Source organism: Camelus bactrianus, chromosome 14 (assembly GCF_048773025.1).
Source record: "Camelus bactrianus isolate YW-2024 breed Bactrian camel chromosome 14, ASM4877302v1, whole genome shotgun sequence".
Taxonomy (NCBI): Eukaryota; Metazoa; Chordata; class Mammalia; order Artiodactyla; family Camelidae; genus Camelus; species Camelus bactrianus.
The window spans coordinates 40698389-40716621 of NC_133552.1; the positions used below are offsets into that span (position 1 = coordinate 40698389).

Below are 18233 nucleotides of genomic sequence, written 5' to 3' on the forward strand. Positions count from 1 at the left end.
TACAGAGTGTTCAATCCACTGAAGAACATTGCTAAGGGAAGAACTATTAATATATTGGAAATGCTACTGAGATGAGGGGTTTTACAATATCAGTGTCTGGTAATAAATATATTTTCCATGATAGATTCTAGAGTCAGTTTTGAATAGTTCTATTTTTAAACCATGATTTCTGGAATGATGTCTTGGTCTAAACATAAAACTGTAGATGTAGGATTTATACCACCACAATGCAATGATACAGTCATTTAAAAAAATATATTACTTACTAATTTCATACATAGCAACAACTATACAACATAATGGTAATGTACCTACTGTACTATGCTAGCATTAGGAAGTTTTTCATGGAGAAAAAAGTAAAAATGGATGGGAAAAAAAACTACTTTGTTATGCCAATGCTTGTATTCTCCCGAAATTCATATGTTGAAATGTAATCCCCACTGTGATGGTATTTTGAGCTAGGGCCTTTGGGAAATGACTAGGTCGGTTATAAGGGCAGAACCCCCATGAATGGAATTTGTGCCTTGGAAAAGTGACTCCAGGAAGGTCTCTCACCTCTTCTGCCATGTGAGGACTCTGTGAGAAAACAGACACGTATGAATCAAGAAGCAGGCTCTCACCAGACACTGAATCTGCTAGCACCTTAGTCATGGACTTCCCAATCTCTAAGAAATATGAGAAATAATGTTTTTGTTTTTAAGCCAGTCAGTCATGGTATTCTGTTATAACAGCTTGAATGGAGTAAGACAGAAACTGGGACTGAGAAGTGGGGGTGTTGCTAAATCAAATACCTAAAAATGTGGAAGCAATTTTGGAACTGAGTAGAGACTGAGAGTTTTGAGATGCAGGTTAGAAAAAGCCTACATTGCCTTGAATGAACCACTATGGGTGACTCTGATGAGGGCTAAGAAAAAAAGGAGAACTGTAGAGAAAGCCTAGGTCTTCTTAGAAGATACCTAAGTAATAACAAATGGAATGTTGGTAGAATGTGGTTGTAAAAACCATTCTGATACATGCTCAGGTGGAAATGAGGAACATGCTACTGGAGACTGGAGGAAAGGCAATCCTTGTGATACAGGGCACAGAATTTAGCTGGACTGTTCAAATGCTAAACCCTAATCCTCCTTCTAATGTCTACTCAAGCATCACTCTTTCTAGGAAGCCACCCATGACCTTGCAGCCTGATGGGGAAGTCCCTTTTCTATGTTTAACAGCATTTATCACATTATTGTATACCACTAATTTGTCTGCAACCTCCATCTCTGCTAAATTGTAAACTACTTAGATCCAAGACCTAAGACAGGGAGGAATAGTGTTTAAGATAAGAGTTTTTACAAACAAAGATGATAATGAACTCAACATAGTTGCAATGATAGAAATAAATTTTAAAATTAAATAAAAAGGAATAAGTGTGTAATTGCTCTTTCTCTAAAAAAAAAAAAAGAATATATGTACACATCTTGAAAGGAATCTAACTAGATATCTATGATGCAGATAAACCAGTGGCTACAAAAGTCTGAATTGGTTTTAATACTGGCTCTTGTCTATATTATGGGATATAATAAATTCATTTTTCTACAGCAAGTGAAAGTTAAATGTATTTAGATGTGGGCTAATTACTTTAAAAAAATCTATATTGACAACTCAATGATAAGAAGGAGTACTACAAAAATAGGGGGTACCCTGGATACCACATCAAGTGGAAAGGAGAGAAAGGAGCTGGGGATCTTTAAGCTGAAATGAGGAAACATGAACAAAGTTTTGAATAAATTAAGAGCCCAGATACATGTGATTAATTAGATACAACTTCTGCAGCTTCAAAAAACTAACACAAAGCACTTAATGAAGTTCAAAAAATGAAATTTAGAACCTTTAAAGACAAGGTGGGGAAACAAATATTTTTCACATTTCTGCACAGTCAAGACTTTCTGAGCAAAGAGCATTGGCACCTGGGTTAAAGGATGATTGAATGGCAAACACTCCTTAGAAGTCAGAGAGTGTGTATTGCTCTGGGGGGATTTAAAGTGTCCTTGCCCCCGGGCCCATTTTTTACATTCCAAGATGGTGAAGGAAAGCTAGAAATACGTTCTCTTCCCCTCTCTAAAGACAATTTCTTTACATTCCAGAGCAAAGGTCTCTCTTTCACTCATGTGAGGGTCAGAGGAACTGATATGCCAGCCACCCTATGTAAGCTCTGTTTCATAACTTTGGAGTTTCTCTCCTGTTTCAACCCCTGCAATGCAAGTGATATCAAGCCCCCCTCACCATGTTGCTCCACAGAGAATTAGAGGAACTGCTGCTGCTGAGATTGGTTTGTGAGTTTTGTTCTCATTTATTAAAATCTGGTGCTCTTCTAAGATACTTTGTTATCTTGAAAGCAGGATAATATGTCAGATCCTTCACACTTGCAGATGTGAAAAATCAATCCTTTGGAAGTTGTTTAAACATTTTGGTCAGTAAATATTTACTGTATGTTATCTATTGAGATATATGCTAAGAAAAATAAAGATGAATATGACATAGCTCTGTCTACAAATTGTCCGCACTCTCGCAAGGGAAACAGATGTACAGAGAATTAATTACATCACAATATCATGTGTCTCTATTAGGAGAATATATAAAATGTCCTAAGGGCTTAGAAAAATCAATACAAAGAATGTATTTTTGAAAAGAAGTTGAGGAATTTAGCAGACATACAAAACATCATAAAGAAGGACTACCTTCTGGTGAAGAAAATGAATGAATGTATCTTAAATTTTCTACATGTTCCCAGCCTCTAGGATTAAATGACTCAATATAAAAACACAGAGGTATGGCGTGCTTGTTAATGGATCTAATCAGAGCTAACTCATCCATCAAGTACTCACTGAGTACGTTTGTGTGTTATTACATGGTTAGGCAAGTTTTTCCCTCTGCCAAAAAACACACTGGCTCCAGCTCTTACTGGCCCTTTGAAGCAGCTTGAATGATGTTAACCCTAATACAAAATTCATCACACTGTAATATAATGGCTTATTTAGTTGTCCTGTTCCACACTGGACTCAAAACTTTGAGGCCATGAACGCTACCTTTCCCATCCCAGTAACCCAATGCTAAGTCCTTGGTGGGCTCTGGCTGGTATCTCTAATTGTCCCCCTGTGTTCACTTTCCTTTTTACACTTAGTAATACATTGACAAATATTTTAATTGGGCACATGGCTTCTCAGTTCAACGCTGTACTTTCTAGTTTCTTTCACAGTTAAGTACATCCATGTAGTTGAGCTCTCATCATGCGTTGTGAGTAGATATCATGACTGAAATTTCTGAGTATTACACTTAACACGGTTGGGGATACAGTTCCTTCTTTTTCTGTCCCTCTCCTATGTGCTGAATGCAGATGCAGTCAAACAACGTTTCCAAGGACTGAGGTAAGAATGCCAATGGAGAACGACATACCACATGTATAAATAGTTAAAAGATACATATCAAGATACCAGTTACATAAACTGTGCTCTGTCCATTCTAATTTGACAACTTCACCTTCCTAACAACCTGGAAGGCCAGGTTTAAACCTAGAACTTTCAGGCCCATCCAAGATCCGTGTGAAACATGGGGGATATTAGAAGACTTGGCACCTAGCCCAGGCCCATGACTGACTACTCATGTTCTCTTTTGCATAATGAGGTTGGCTGCAGACAAGCATGGTTACCCCAGCTCACAGGTCCAGGCGCCTTCTATATTTCAAGCAAATGGTCATCGTTTGGGTTCATGGATACCGGCACTGATGTCATGTCAACCTTCAAAGGCACGGTCTTGACCCTGGAGGCAAAGGATTTGGGGACAGAGAATTCTGAGGTCCCTGGTACTCTGACGATCGGAGCACAGCTTTCAGGCAGGCAGTTACTCTTATTCTTGGGCTTCCCTCCGTATGCTGAGAAGCATAGAATGATGAGGTCCAGAGCAGGAACCTCTGAAGCACAGAACCCAAGGAAGCAGTGCCTCTTTACCCAGGTCTCATGATGACCCTAAATACAGTGGTAATGACCCAACTGTCACCACTCAGATAAGTACAATACTCTCTAACTGCACAGTCCAATACAGCAGGCATCAGCCCAAACTGACATGAGCTATAAGTATAAAATTTATACCCAGTTTTGAAGACATAGTATGAGAAAAAAGTTAAATATTTCATTAATAATTGGTTTATATTTATTACATGTTGAAATTATAATACCTTAAATATATTGAGATAAATAAAGTACACTATTAAATCAATTCTGTCTCTTTCTTTACTTTTTAAAAATATGGCTACTAGAAATTTTAAAATTTATTTGGTTTTTGTTTATGGCTTGCATTAAATTTCTAAAGGGGCACTGATGCTCCAGAGAATCGTGTGGTTACAGTATAAGTAGAACTCAGGTCTCTGGACAATCTTGTGAAGCAAAATCTCCTATTTGCCAGGAATGTCCCATCTTCCTCTCTCTGCTATCACTTAACAGAAAAATAAACTAGTCTTGTTTGACGTTTTATTCTTGGTGCTCTTTGTTGTATCAGTTGAAGATACATAGTAACTGATGTAACTTGTTAAAGTTTCAAGCCACAGTAAGCAGCCTTCTTAGAGAAGCAGAAAATATTTCACACAAAAGTTTCCATGGCAAAATAGTGAAGCAAGAGCAGGAAAAGTTTAGCAATAAGGAACAATGTGGCCAGATGTGACACACACATTAGTAAATTTATATTTTTTTTTATTATCCCACCCCAATATACTCTATAAGGTAACTTAGAAATAAGACAATATGTTCTTGGATGCACTGTCTTTAGGTGTAGCATGGATCTACACGATGTACTAGAAGTAACATGTATCTTTATTATGCAATAATAGTAGGTGCCTTATTTGAACGTTGGTTTCTAAGTAACACCCATCAATACTCTCAAATAATTATCAACAATCCTATTCTGAAAATATTACTGTAGTACTCCTAAATCACCGTACTGTAATTTTAGTAGGGCTATCTTGTTTTGTCATCTTTATTTTAAATCAAAGGGATTTAAAAAATGCATGGGATTTACAAATTGCTTTTTGGGGTTACTTTTTTTAGTAGCTTTTATAGTATTTATTTACATACAGTATTTGAGAAAAACAAAACCAAAAAAGAAAAGAAAAGAAAAAGGTTAAGACAAAGTTTTTAACAGTAGTCCTGGAATATCTATTATTTGACCAAAGAGTATTACTTTCTGTTACTTGAGCACTGGAACAGTCTGTGTAAATAGCTGCATTTACATTGTTCCCTTTGCAGTTGATATGGATTTGCTTGATAAAAAATATGCAATTGTATTTTTAATACCCTCCAAATTTCTTGTTTTACAAAAAGCTTTTCTTTCAACACTGAAGAGTTGCAAAGACTACAAAAACTTTAGTGATGTAAAATTCTTCTTTATTAAATAAATAGACTACATAATATGACTTTTAGAAAGATTGCTGAATAGAAAATTTTTACTAATATTGTGTGAATTTCTAACTATTCCTTGGGCTGTTGTAAACATTTAAGGTAAGCAACATTTAAATTCAAAAAGAAAGCCATAGAGTTTGCTTTCAACTGCTTAGGTTTTATTGTTTTCAGATAAACTAGAAATAATTGCTGCAAATTTAAAAATCTGGAAAATGTTAAACAAATTATATGTCTTAAAAAATGTGAAGGATGCCAGTAGACACCCTATCAATGTACCTGATGTGATTAATTTTAACTGGTTTGACTTTTTACTTCACTGAACATGATGGTAAATCTTTTTAAAAATCCAGTGAAATCTGCCCCCACTAACTTAGTATTTCTTACAGTCTTAGAGAAGAAAGATAAACATATCCCTTGAGAACAATGAATGGCTTTATTAAAGATAATGAACCAACAGAGCCTGAATACGTACTTGAAAAATGAACAAACTCAACGTTGGTATTTCTTAAAATATTGCTAGCTAAAAGTATCACTGGAAAGTATTGATGTAAACAAACAAACAAAAAAGACTATTGTGGTTTCATTGCTTGTCACACAGGGTAAATGCATAATTTCTTAAAATTTCTTTACAAAATGCTTTCTATAGTGTTTTAACTTCACAAAAGAATCTTTTTGTGTCTTACTTAAGTCACTGATATGTATTTATCACTATTACTATTTTTAGATAAAATGGCAAAAATGCTACTTGGATCAATTTTATTTTTGATTGAGATCTTTGTCTTCAATCCTCGAAGACATTCTCACCCATATTTTCCTTCTTTCCCTGTCTCTCCTCATTCACTCTCTCTGTATATGACTATGCCAGCTAGAATATGCACAAGTAAAATATTTTGTTTAGAAATATCACTGAAGAGTAATTATCTTAAATTCTTAAAATAGTTTTGTAAATTTTACCCATTCTATATGCACTTTTAATTTCATGAACCCTTGGGAGATTCCTTTCAATTTAATGGGAAGTGTATATGAGCTTATTATCAAAATCTGATTCAAAAACGATTTCTAAAATCCAATGCCTAAACAGAAGCCAAAAATTATTCATACACCATGAAGAAAAAAATAAAAATAAAATCTAAGGTGACTCCAATGTGAGCCAAATGGCGTAATGAACCTATAAAATGCTCAGTGAAATGCAGTCAGGCTTGTAGATGTGTTTACCAAACAGGAATGTTCTACTTTCATATTTATTATGATCTTTCACCGGCTTAAAACTCTTAGATACTGAAGCAAACATCTTTAATTTACATAAACCACAGCACACAAAACCTACTATCAGAATAAATTCAAAAAGCAGTAGTTTATTGCATCAGCCTCAGCAATTAGGAAAGAGAAAGATGTTATTGAGCCTAAGAAATATTTAATAAAGAATATTATCCATATACATGTCCTTAAGAATTAATCATACTGCAGTGGGGTTTATAAATGCTATCTACTTTCCATCATTGTTTGAAATCAATGAACTGAATCTTCAGAGTAAAATTTCAATAACATATTTAAGAGCCAAATAAGCATCATTTTTTACTTCTCTTAAGTTGAAAAGAAAAAGGACAGTCTAGTTTACTTGTAAGGAGTTTGTTCTAAGTAAGATTTTACTTTTCAGACTGTTGGACTAATGATTAACGTCACATACCGTACATCTTCGTCTAGGAACTATGGTGTCTATTAAATGTAATTACCTTTCCCCATGGCTTTAAATTGACGGCAGATTCAAAATGAAGGTGGCTTCTATTAAATTTAATTACTTCCCCCTGAAGCTTACTTGGCAAAACTGTGACTAGTAATGAAAGTGGATTCTATAAAAAGCTGCATGGTCAAGGTGTGACTATTAAATTAGCAATGTTGCTAATGAAAAAAATGTGAAACAATACATGAAATGGAATATTTTATCATACATGTGTATTTTTGTGATGACTGCTAAATTAAGTTGTTAGTTTTTGACTCATTGGTTTCAACTTTCAACCAATAGATGGTAACATATTGGTTGATTATAATAATAATTAAAGAAAAATGCCAATTTTCAAAAAAATTCATCTAGTGTTTCTATGTACACAGAATGGCAACTCTTATTATTTTAACTCCATTGACTTTTTTTTCTTTTGGCAGGAGGGTAATTATGCTTATTTACTTATGTATATATGTATTTTTTTAATGGTGGTACTGGGGATTGAACCCAGGACCTTGTGCATGCTAAGCATGTGCTCTACCACTGAGCTATACCCTCTCCACCTCCACTGACATTTTAAATCAACATAGTGTATTAAGAGATGGCAAGGCAAAGAATTAGAAAAACAAACCCTGTTCTTACTGGCTACATACCTAGTCTGAAAGATAGAGCTATTAATATATCTTATCTATATAAGGTAAATATCAAGAAAATTAGAGAAAAAAAATCTTATCTATTACTGCTTTGCAAATATCTTTGCCTTTTTCTTAAAACATCTTTTTTGGGTTAGTTTATTTTAGATGGGTATTTTTCTGAATCTAAATCTATTTCTGAACTTCTCATACATTCACTTAGCATTTGATGTTCAATTTACTGTATATTCACAATGTGCCAGCCATGTTTGAGAGGTATAAATATTTACTATCTAGAGGATCCTATAGTCCAATGAGAGTGACAGAAAGACAAAAGATAAGTATTTTTGTCACTAAGGGAAGATCCTGCAATGGCTCCAGGGCAGCTCTCCTGACGCATGGGAAATATTTACATCCCTGCCTCATCACTGGGTAAAAATGTACTAGAGCCAAACTTTGCATCTACCTGCTCATTCAGCCACAACACAGGCACACAACTTCTCACTATTTTTATCATAGGAAGATACTAGCTTCCATCCTTCTCCCTGGGTGTGGGAGATGCTCTCAGCATCTGAGAATGGCAACAGTACTCTCAAGGCAATTCTGCTATCTAATTATCCCCCTTTTGTCATACAGATATATTTTATACTGTGTTATGATACTTTTGAAAAGTTATATGTTATTTGTATCTGGCTTAGTTATGAACTAGGTCTCAGAGATTCCTTTTGATGTTCTAAATATCTGCCTCACATTTAGCTTTGCACCTGTTCTTCTATTATGGTCTCATAAATTTTTTTCATTTTAATATTCATGTAAAATGTGTTAGTGATGAACACTGGAAACAGTGGGAGCATAAACACAGCTAGGTAACTTAGGCTAGTAAGTTCTGGGAAGCTTCTTTGCTGTAGTAAAATCTGAGGGGAAATGGAAAAGAATGCATAAGAGGTTACCAAGGGAAAAGCATAGGGAACAGCACATCTCACAAAAGGAACAGTATAACCAGAGGCACAAAGGACCATCATTTATTTGGAGAACCTGGCTTGACCATAGACTAAAATGTACTGAGGTGAAAGATACACAATTGGGTCCATTTTTCAAATGAAATTTAGTGTGATTGGAAGATTTTTCTGCCCAATATCCTCAGATTTGCTTCAGTAAATCTGCTTGTATATCAACAAAGTTTTCAAAATTAAATGATAATTTGAGGAGAGTACTTTCACCCTTTCACACAGCATATTAGATCCAATGAACTTGCTTTTATGGTTAATAATAAAGTTAATATTCTGGAAATTCTGTATTATGGATTTTGTAAACATAAGTAATATTTCTGTTTTATTCACTATTGTACCTTGAACTTTTAGCAGTGTTTTAAATCTAGTATCAGAGTTTCTCTGTTTACCAATACATTTCTAGATCATGCAGATAAAATATGTTAAATATTGGAAGTATAAATTTCACATAGCACACTGACAAATATTACTGCATTCGTTTTCTCTATAACAAATTACTATGAGCTTTAACCACTTTGCAATATCAAATCATCTCATTATACCCCTTAAATTTACACAATAAGTCAATTCTGTATCAATAAAGCTGGAAATTAAAAAAAAAAAAAAAAAGACGCAAATCACCACAAACTAAGAGGTTTAAAACAACACCAATTTAAATGTGTTATCTTACCTTTCCGAAGGCTCTAGGGAAGACTGTGTTTCCCGCCTTTTCGAGCTCCCGGCATCCACTCCTTGGATGGTGGTCTCCATCTTTAAGCCAACATTGCATTTCCCCGAACAGTCTCCTGGCATTACTGCGAGGAGGGGAAAAACGCCTCGGTTCTTTCTCGCCGGAGAAAAAGATTTTAAACGGGAGACTGAAACCATGGTATGAGCGGAAAGTTTTACTAGTAAAGCAAAAGTTAGTAAAGCAGAGTACACCTTCGAGAACTGAGGGCAGGCCAACCCAAGAGAGGAAAATGGTGGTGAACTTTCACTTCTCCCGTCTTGAATCCTGGCTTGGGGACAAGCATTCTCAGGATTGATTGACAGGCTCCTGTCTTTTGAGCGCTTAGTCCCGCCCACCTCCTTTGCGCATGCACATAGAAAAGCAGGAAGCATATAGAAAAGCAGGAAGCACATAGAAAAGCCTATAGGAGGGGCCCAGACAGCAATGCTAATTACATTATAATGAGCATCAGGTCCTTCTCTATACTAGGCAGCCCAGCCGCAGCTTCCGATTCTAACCGGCTTCTTTGTTGGCGCTCGTTTAGAGAAAGTAAAAGCCTTTGAAGCCTGTTATCCTGAGCGCAGGTGTACTGTTATCTCCTGGAAACTCTTATCTCCTGGAATGTCCCCTCCCCTCTCCCCTTGCCTGGTGCTCATTTCTGTCTGCCTAACACTGGGTTCGCCACTCCCTCTGATTTTCTTCTTCTACTTTCCTCTTCCACTTTTATGAATTCTCCTGAATACAATGGGCCCAGTCTAGTCATCCAGGGTTCTCTATTTTTTAAGGTCAGATGATTGACAAAATTAATTGCATCGGCTACCTTAATTCTCTTTTGCCGTGTAACTTAAATAGTTTTAGTCAGGGTCAGAGGTTGCAGGGAATTGGAGGCAAACATTTGGGGAGGGGGGACCCCTTATTCTGCCTATCACAAACAAAAACCCTCAAACCATTGATCTGACTTGAAATTTGATCTCTAAAGTTGTGTTGGCCACTGCATCAGCCACGATGCGCTGCCGTCCCAAAGGACACCAAAAATAAAGGCTCATTTCATCTTAATGCCACATCATTCTGTGAGTCAGTCTGACAGTGCAGCTCTCATTTTATTCTTTGCTTGTTGCCATGGGGAGAATAAAGAAGTACTTGGGGGTTGAGAGGGTTTCTCAAGCCAGGAAATGGAAATTCTCTCCCAGAAGTGACACATATTATGTCTATTCAAAATTCATTCACCAAAACTATCCAGAAGTCTCCATCCACAGAAGGGGACAAGGAAGTGCAGTCCTAACCAGGTGACCAGAGGACAGAGAATGGACGATGCCTGATGTATATATTTGTTTTAATAATTTTGGGGGAGTATGTAATTAGATTTACTTATTTTTTAAGGGAAGTACTGGGGATTGAACCCAAGACCTTATGCATCCTAAGCATGTACTGAGCTCTACCCTCCCACCTTAGTGTATGTTGTTAATGACTAGCATTTGTCTCCTGATTACCTGTGTGTCGGTAAATGATTTTGGTAGCACAAAGTATAATATTAAAATGTAGTTGTTCACTTTTAAATGCCTTATAGTCCAAATCTATTGATAAATGAAGACAATTACTTTTCAGTAAGTAGAAAAAAAACCACAAATCATGGAGAACAGAGAAGTAAAATTTAGAAAGAACCCCCAAACAGATGCTTCTTAAATGCTTCAACTGAAAAGCAAAATTCAGTTTCAGAAGTTATTTTCATGTTATTTTCAGTTATTTTCAGTTAAATCCAGTTATCTGTGGTGAACAGGAATTTGACTGGCTTGTTACCCTGCATACTTGAAAACCCTCTTTTTTTTTTTTTTTCACGTTTTTTCCTCTGTGTTGTAGTCTTCGGTATTTTGTTCTGATTTTCATTAGATACAAATCCTGGCTTTAGGTTTTGAAATCTAGTTTGAGAGATTAGCAATCTCACATGGCTTTCCACATTTAAACAAATAAAATCCTGGAAGAGTAGTAAGAAATAGTTAAATGTAAATAAAATTCATTGCTAACTCGACACACACACACATACACACATACACACACAATAGTAAGCCCTTAAATGTAGAACCTGGAACTTTGCAAGTCAAAAAAGAACCAAATCCACCTTTTATCTTCAAGAGTCAACCTGATGGTATATGCTGAAGGCTGGAGACCTTAAGCTTCTGTTTTGAAGACTGTTTTAAAGGCTGCAGGGAACAGGAAATAAATTCCTGGGCCCACATAGCATGGAAAGAGGAGACATCGGTGTAAAATCAGAACATCAAAGGGCTGTATCCTCTAAATAATGATTAATGACAGAGAAAAACTTTTTTTTACTGAAAAAAACAGCAAGAAAACTTACCATTTTCAATTCTGGAACTAGGTGGAAAGGGCCACATTTCTGGAAAATCTGTAATCATGAGCTGGCTTTCAGAGATTTGTTTTATGAAATTATACTTATATGGGTCTAAAACCTTGAAAGAAAATTTAGAAATGTGACTGGTATAAGCAAATATATATCCTTTGGGGGAAATATAACTTCAACTCAAGTTTCCAAAGATCATGTTTCTAGGGAAATGATCAGTTCACAGTCAAAAATCACAAAACATAGAGAAAACAAGGCTCTCAGAGTCAAAATTGGCATAAACAGACCTACATTACTACATATTTTATTACAGAAAAAATAAAAGTTTATAAATGTATATATTGATTATATGTAACATATATGTATTTGTTGAAATAAGAAGGGCTTGAAAATAAGAGTAAAAAACTAGCACATTTAAAGGCTATTCAACATAAGCCAAAAATGAAAAAAAAAGGAAAAGTAATAGAAATTTAGAACTCAAAGTTTGTATCAGCAAGCACATTAACCATACCTAAGGAGAATGTTAGAAATCTGGAGGAATAAATGTAAAATATGTAACATGGAAGACAGAGTAAGAGACAATAATAAAGTCTACAAAGTGGTGTGCTAGAACCGGCTCTGATTAGCTTGCAAAATCTGATCATGCACATCTTTTCCCAACTCTGGATTCAGGAACATCACATTGATAGCTCTTCATGACGAGGACATTTACACAATGGAAATTTGCAAATGCTACAAACAGGGGGCTTTTTTTAATTTTGAAAAACCAATTGTTAAACATTTACTAGCACATATTTAGGTCCATACAAAATTCCAAAACATCTAACACAAAGAAGAAGGAAAAAAGCTGAATCCACAGATAATGGCTAACTTTCCATTACTGTTAAAAGATGTCAATCCAGTACAGCCTAACTATTCTAAAGCGGGAAATATAAAAAGAAACCCATCTTTACGTAAAGCATGAGAAAAATGAAAATCTTAAAAATAGAATAAAAGGCAAACTACATGAAAGGGATGGTGATTATAGTCACTGCTGAAATCTTATCAGCAATAATGAAACAGAAAAGAGAATTAATACTGTAAAGAACTTAGAGATAATTATCAACTTGGAATTTTATACTCAGTAAAAATATTGTTTAAGAATGAAGATTAAGTAAAAATATCCTCCAGGGGAAAAAAAAGAATTAAAGGAATAAGGAAATTCTAAAGGAAACATTTGAGCCAAAAGTAATTTCACATGTATAAACAAAAAGTGGTTTTTAAAAGAAGGTGATAAATGGATACATTCAGTGATGCTATTTAACTACGTTTTAAATTATCTAATAATTATAGAATTTTTCTAAAGAATGTCCAACTATACCCAAGGGTGAGACTTACAAATATCTCCTATGATTATCCAAGCAGGTGATTTTTTTTCTTTTCTATTTCAGCTATTGAGCCATTGTAAAGGGTTTCTGATTCAACCTCCCATCTAACTCAGGCAGTAAACAAAAAGAAACAGCAAAGAAGTGTTCAGTCCATTATTATCCATATGAGTTAAGACTTTTTAAAAAATCTTAATTGATATCCTCAGTCTAATCAAGAACTTTGTTGAATTGGGACTGAATTGCAGGTTGGTAGTTTATTGTTAGTTTATCCTTCTTTGTAGGACATGAACAGTCTTTGTTTCCTCAGCTCAGAAAGGCAGTAAGAGACTTGGTTTTGTCTTTCAGAAGTTTTTAGTTTAGCTCTTCATTATTCAGCACCACAAATCTTCAAAACTCAACCTTCAAAACTCAAGCATCTTGATATACAGATAATACTACATATTTTTGGCCCATCCAGTTACCAATTCTGTCACTGCAAGCCAGAGAGAGTGCAAAATCTCTGCCAATTTCCTTGTTCCTCAACAACAGCCTTGTGTTAAATACCCAGGCTAGATTCTTAGTCTCCATCTACACCCAGAATCAGGAAGGTCCCCCCGAGGAAATGTGGCAAGGGTACCTTGCATGGAAATGCACGAACACACAATTGAGGCCGCAGCTTAATGATTATCCTTTGTCCCTCCTCCTTTTCCTGATTGATGGTTGCATTATTGTCTGTGAATCCTCTTCACTGGCTAAAGGTTGGCAATGTCAGATAGAGGCCAGTGAGCTTTACTTGTCATGTAAAGGGAGAAAGGGAACTGCAAAAATTAACTTGCTACATCTAACTACAAAAAAAAAAAAGAAGTGTATGTTTAGTTCAGTTAAAAAATTTTTTGTTTCATTATATTAATGAAAAACCTCAGAGTCCATTCAACCCCCCTTGTAGGGCTTTAATCTCTTCTTTGATGAAGGTGTCGGCCCATCCCAACCCTAATCCACATCATGGATTTTTGTTTTTCAAATATCAATGAGCTTTATAAGATTTTGCTCTGTTCTTCAGAAGCTTTCTTTCTACCTAGCATTTTAACCTTTTGCATGGCCTTATCATACAGAAAATGTCTTGTAGAGCAAAGAACCATACATTTGAGTACACTCAGTTCTCCAGTTTGTCACTTTAGCCCCACATGACCACTAAAAAATTTGTTGGCTTTGCTTTCCCCATGGTGAGTCTGCCTCAGCCAGCCCAGGCTTAATTTTAATCTCAGGAGAGGCAACCGTGACCTCACTTTGGAGTGAATTTCTCCTTTCTGGAATGTTAGTCCATCTAATCCTCCTGCCTCATATCACTGTGATGCTTTTTTAAATTTTTTAAATTAATAGCAATTTTTCTAATTGTTTTTATCAAGAACAAAAGGCTGCCACATCCTACCACAAGTAATCAGGAAGGGAAGCACATTGGATTATTAATACTATTCTTTAGAATGTACACACACATTGTGTATATTCTTGTTTTTGAAAATCACAGCAAATTAAGTAAACAGATGAACAGTTGAAATATCTAAATCCCTAAAGCAAACAAACAAATAAACATAACATCAAATAACTTGTCAATAAAGCAAAACAGTTTATTGCTTCTTGGAGTAGAGGAAGATACTAACTTAAAGTTTTAGTGCCTTTTTGGAAGTGGATGGATAAGAGCAGGATGTTTTAGAGTCTGATATAAGGTATGAGGTCTTACCATACAGGGGTTTGATCAAACTTAGGATTTTTTTTTTTTTAAGATAATGGTAGAATTAGTGTGCAGAATAAAGTAAGGGAATTTGGTGTATTGTTTTGAAGAATTATTGAAGAGCCGTACAGTCTTTTGAACCCCTTTGAACAATCTATTGCCCTGGCAAGAATCCTTGATGGGGACTAGTTCTATTATTAGATAAACAGAATTTCAGGAAGTTTCTGAAATAAACAATCAACTTATCTGCAACTTTATATCTTCAATCATGTTTCCTGTAATAATCATATCACTACCTTATCAATAATTACACTAATGAAGACAGTTGAATATTAATATCATGTAAATAAAGACATTCTCTTGGTCCTTCATGTTACTAAGATGTGTGGCTAGTTTCATTTTCCAAGGAAGAGAAGCCAGTGGGGACATTCCAAAGGATCATTTTTGTACAAGAATTTAGGAATATGTCTGTAAGAAAGATGGCAGTTATTTTCAAGAATTTTCACAACAGAGGGGAGAGAAACAGATAATAGCAAAACGATTAGACATGTTGGAGATGTTTTTGTTGTTTACTTTGGTTTAGAATCCTACGCCCTCCAGAAATTGCACTGATGCTTGATTGTTAAGCATATGTTAAAAATAATTTTGTACTCACTGAAGGCACCCTTCCTCAGGGAGGGTGCGTAAAGAATGCCTTAGAATGACCAGTGATCCTTCACGTCACTTTCAGATAGAATGGATTTGGCATCTCAAAATCATTTACAAGATCTTCCTTAGAAGACTAACAACCACCAAAAGCAACTACTTCATTTGTAGAATCGAGTCTCTTGAGGAGGGAAGTTGAGAACCCACTGGGAGCACGGTTTGCGTGATTTTGGTCGTTTAATGAATCTTCACATGGTCCTGGATTGGTGTGGAAGTGAAGAGAAAAGACCCTTTGTTTTTCCCCTAGTTTTAAGGTAAAACTTGTCGAAGTGTTGGCGTGGATCTCAAAGGGAGAAAGGGAGGTCTTTAAGGTTTTAAATAGTAGCTAATTCTAACTTAGAAATCCTCTGTTTAGGAAACTCTCTGGAAGATTGTTACAGTGGGAATGGATAGAGCTGAACACAGAGAACTGAAATCCAAAAACTTGACCAAGTTTAATATTGAGGGAGTAAGATCATTCCTCCAGAGGGAAGAATTCCTGTAATGTGCTCTGTCACCTGGAGCGAGAAAACTGAAACGCTGCAGTTGAAGAGCGGCATCTGATGCTTTAGTTTCAAAGCAGAATTAAAACACTCCAGGAATTGTACCAGGCAATAGATAGATAAAGAACATGCTAAAATCTCTATTTATTTTTTATTTTGATTTTAAAAAATGATTAACCCATTAGGCTGTTAATTTTTTAATGTACTAATTGACATGGCAACCATTCTCCAGTCTTATTTCATGTCAGTTGTTGCATTTATAATGGGAATTTTGAGAAAAAGAGCAGGATTTCCACAAGGCAGAAGGGCTAAAGGAACTATCCTCATGGGTTTTGGTGAACTGTAATGTATTTCATGGATATTTCCATAATTAAATGGGTTTGCTACTTAATCATCCAGTTTTAACTGAATGAACCCACATGTAATAGACAAATAGGTTAAACAAGATCTCTACAAAAAATAGGGGTTGATGATAGTCCCAGTGATTTAAGCACAGAAGGGCAATGGGGTTATAAAAGAGCTGACAGTTTTCTGCTCAAAGATCTCTTCATCTGTCTCACTCTGAAAAAAAGCATTTGTGGCATAGTCATATCCAACAAGTTGTTCAGCATAATTCAGAATATCCACTGAAAAGTAGATCTATACCCATAACATTAATAGCCTTACCCTAAGTGTATACACTCCCTTGAGATATTAGTTATTGATAGTATTAAGCCATAATTATTAGGAAGATATCTTACCATGCATATGTGAGTGCTTTCCTAGAAATGTACTTTATTAGTACAAAAGTTCGTTTGTATGATCTATGCATCAATAAATATACACATAATGTATTGGAGGTGTGTAATCTAAGAATGTGGATGCCAGTTTAGACTATTTAAACTCAATTTAGAAAAGCATAAAATTTCTCAGTTCCACACAAACGTTTTCAGGCTGCAAATGGATACTAAAACTGCTTATTTCAGGAGGATACAATAAAGAAGTTGAAAAAAAAAAGTACTGGCAGTTTCCAAAGATTAGACATGGATCTAAGTCCTTGAAGTAACTTATTATGAAGCCACTAAAACTATCAGAAGTGGTGACTGCATTATCTTGAAATTTAGGTCATTTGCAAATTTTCCTCTGAACTGTATAGATCCATCTTTACAGTCACACTGTATGGCAATGAGAGGAAAAGAAGGGTGGATGGATCAAATTCAAGATCACTTACACACGTAATTATAATATGGAATACATAAGCCATGAGGTTCAGGGATGCTAAAAGCCTCTGAATTAGTGGTATGGACTGGATACAGAGATCAGAGTCACAGCTTGCAGAATTTTCTTTGATTTGCATGTGACTAGATTCTAAATGCTTTACATACACTAACCTTAAAATAATTGATACTAATATCAATTCACTGTCAACATCATGACCACCACCAACACCGACAACAAAACAGATATGAGATATTATAAATTTCTTGAGTAATACAAATACATGATATACATAAGGTTTTAGACTAGGTCTCTCAGCTTCAATCCTGATTTTCAACACCAGCAGCGCTTTAACTATACTGCCAAGACCTAAATGTCCTCAGGAAATCCTTTAGGCACTGCTATGATGGTGAGCAGTAGTAAGTTTATTACAATTAATTTGACTTTGCTCTCTGGTCATTTTTACAAGCATAATTCTCTTTGATATTAGATTATAAAATTTCCACATTACAGATGCTGAAATCAAGGGTACTGTTCCTGATGGTGCATAGTAACTTAATTCTGTCTAACTTCTACTCCTCCTATAAACAGTAGAAACAATTCTCTTGCAAAAATTAAATAATGAATGGATAAAAAAGTGTTAGGCACAAATTTCTCAATATTTACAAACTGAGAATCTAGAGATGTTGATAAGAAAATGCATTTTGCATACATTTCTAATGAGGTTTCCCAAGAAATATAATCTCAGAAAAGAAAAATTCTATTGAAAGTGCTTCATTTTATCATAAAAAAATTACCAAAATAGCATTATTAAGTAAACTACCCTGTACTTCTTCATATAGTACTTACATTATGTATTCTGACTGCACTCAAAAAGTAATTACAAATAATTTCTCCTCTCTTCTACTTCCATAGATA

General features: G+C 35.2%; 1 long non-coding RNA gene across 3 annotated transcripts in view; it reads right to left on the minus strand.

The window, feature by feature from the left end:
- The window catches only part of LOC123613867 (uncharacterized), a 189715-nt gene extending 179895 nt beyond the window's left edge, over positions 1–9820 (minus strand). For all 3 annotated transcript variants that reach the window (XR_006721299.2, XR_012511729.1, XR_012511730.1), the window contains exon 1: positions 9462–9820. This is a non-coding gene — a long non-coding RNA (uncharacterized LOC123613867). The remainder of the gene's footprint in view (positions 1–9461) is intronic.
- Between the last annotated feature and the right edge of the window lie 8413 nt (positions 9821–18233).